This window comes from Trematomus bernacchii, unplaced genomic scaffold (assembly GCF_902827165.1).
Source record: "Trematomus bernacchii unplaced genomic scaffold, fTreBer1.1, whole genome shotgun sequence".
NCBI classification, from domain to species: domain Eukaryota; kingdom Metazoa; phylum Chordata; class Actinopteri; order Perciformes; family Nototheniidae; genus Trematomus; species Trematomus bernacchii.
The window spans coordinates 2,393,414-2,396,002 of NW_022987910.1; the positions used below are offsets into that span (position 1 = coordinate 2,393,414).

At 40.7% G+C, this 2,589-nt stretch overlaps 1 long non-coding RNA gene across 1 annotated transcript; it reads right to left on the reverse strand.

The window, feature by feature from the left end:
- Positions 1-301: 301 nt before the first annotated feature.
- LOC117470540 lies at positions 302-2,020 on the reverse strand. The gene is made up of 4 exons (XR_004554701.1): positions 1,924-2,020; positions 1,745-1,812; positions 1,194-1,237; positions 302-412 (listed from the first exon to the last, which is right to left on the reverse strand). It is a non-coding gene; the product is annotated as an uncharacterized LOC117470540 (long non-coding RNA).
- Positions 2,021-2,589: the final 569 nt, after the last annotated feature.

The window sequence follows — 2,589 nt, forward strand, 5'->3', positions numbered from 1 at the left end:
TGTCACATTTGCATTAACATACCAAAAACTAAAACATTTTAAATGGCTTTACCCTATTGAGAAATAATTGTACAAAAAATACACAACAGAAACAACAATTTATTGAAACAATTTATTGAAAAAATGTATTATGTGTGTGGTGTGTGTGCGTGTGTGTGTGTGTGTATGTGTGTGTGTCTGTGTGTGTGTGTGTGTGTGTGTGTGTGTGTGTGTGTGTGTGTGTGTGTGTGTGTGTGTGTGTGTGTGTGCGTGTGTGTGTGTGTGTATGTGTCTGTGTGTGTGTGTGTTGTGTGTATGTGTGTGTGTGTGTGTGTGTGTTTGTGTCTGTGTGTCTGTGTCTGTGTGTGTGTGTTATTATGTTGAGCTGCTATAGTTTTGGGCAGGCTCCCATGTGTCCTCCCAGTCCTTGCCACTGCAAAACACACATAAAGAACAGTTGAATAATTATTAATATGTCATGCTATATATATTTCTGATGCTTAATCAGGCAAGTAAGTCAATTTAAAATAGGATTTGAAACATTAGCTTCAGCTCAATGTCCCTCTTCGACTCCTCTCTCCCCCTCCTCCGGGACTTGACCCGGAAATCAATCAAGACACGCCATGTTGAAGGACGTCACAATCGCTTCAACGCAAACGGAGGAGTCGAGGAGGGGTGAGGGAGGAGGCTTCCAGAGGAGACGAAAGGTAGGATACACGAGAGCACACTACTCGCGCATCAGACCTCCGCCCCCAGCTGCACAGCCTCTGCTCACTGCAGCTGTTCTTACCGTTAAAGGAGGATCAGAGTCATTAAATGTTTAAAGTGCTTCATTAAGAGTAAAATATATTAAATCTCTTAAACGAATCAGGAGATCGAACTCTATAAAGACATTAAAGTGTGTGAAATATACTTACAAATTCTATAATAATTTTTTGATTATAAAATAATAACGTACTGTTCTTACTTGTGGTTTGTGATGCATGTGTGGTAGACCCACAGCACGTCAAACATTTAGGATATATACAAATACGGGTAACTGATAACTAATAATAATACATATGTTAGTGATTTGTGTCTCTCTTCTGTAGGACAAATTACATAACAACATACAATACAAAAGTATTCAATTGAGATGAGCCTACTGTATCAGTGTATAAACCCTTTGCTTCCAGTACAACACATACATGTATGGTCATTAAGGAAAAACTTACCACTTGGAGCATGGTGTCCAGCGAATTTTCACTTCTTGTCTTTGCTGAAAGGCATGATATGAAATGGACAGAAATATTAATGAGAGATACTTTACAAAGTTAGGTGATACAACTTTACAGAACATTATTTGTACCATTTATAGACCATCAATAAGGTTAGATTTCTACACATAAACAATACTAACAGACAACAGCATCTGAAACCAGAGATACAGAAGAATCCACTATCGTACCAGTATGGAGCAGCTTCTTTAAGACTGGGAGTTTCCTACAACACAAGGTTATAAGGTGATGCAAAACGTAGTCCTGTAATGCTTACAATGACAACAAAAGGTGCAGTGTCGAGGATGGATTGAGGAACCTCACTGCTCCATACTTGTACGATAGTGGATACTTGTGTATCTCTGGATTCAGAGGCGTTATATGTTAGTATCGTTTGGGCTCTGTGCAGATATCTCACTGATGGTCTGTAGACGGTACCAATAATGTTCTGTACGTTTTTATGTTATTTAACAAGAAAAACAAAAAGGAAGAAATTATAACACACTTACATTAAAAACTCTTCTTTCCCCAATGCTCTCATAGAGGAACACCTTCTGGGTCCTGTGTTTCCTGCATTCTAAAAATAAATAACACCATTTTAATAATTAGGTAATAAGTCTTCCAAACAATCATTTAAAGAAATGTATTGTATAGTATAGTATATAGTATAGTATAGTGCAAATCAAACCTTTTCGACTTTTCTTTGACGGTGGAGGCGGTGGAGGAGAAGACAAGGAGGAGAGAGAAGGCTGGGAGCATGGAGGAGGTGGAGGAGAAGACAAGGGGGGGAGAGAAGGCTGGGAGCATGGAGGAGGTGGATGAGAAGACAAGGGGGGGAGAGAAGGCTGGGAGCATGGAGGCGGTGGAGGAGAAGACAAGGGGGAGAGAGAAGGCTGGGAGCATGGAGGCGGTGGAGGAGAAGACAAGGGTGAGAGAGAAGGCTGGGAGCATGGAGGAGGTGGAGGAAGAGAAAAAAGATGGAGAGTAAATGTCTCTGGAAGCTCTGGCTCTGGCTCTGGCTCTGGCTCTGGCTCTGGCTCCGTCTCTCGCTCTGGCTCTTGCTCTGGTCCAGGCGGGGCTGGTGGACCAGCAGATGTCGATGCAGCTTGTTGTGCAGCACACACTGCAAATGTTGAAAATAATACAAGGGAAAATTAACAGAACACATTTTAAGGAAGACTTATTTTTGGCCTTACTTGCAAGAAATTAATTAAATGCATTGAATTTCCCTCTTATTAGAAATCAACCAGGTAGTTCTTAAGTGAATGAAATGCAGGTAGTGTGAAAATAATGTTTTTAAGCTACCACAGCTGACTGTAGACATATTGCTATGTTTCTCATATCAGTGTTTAAC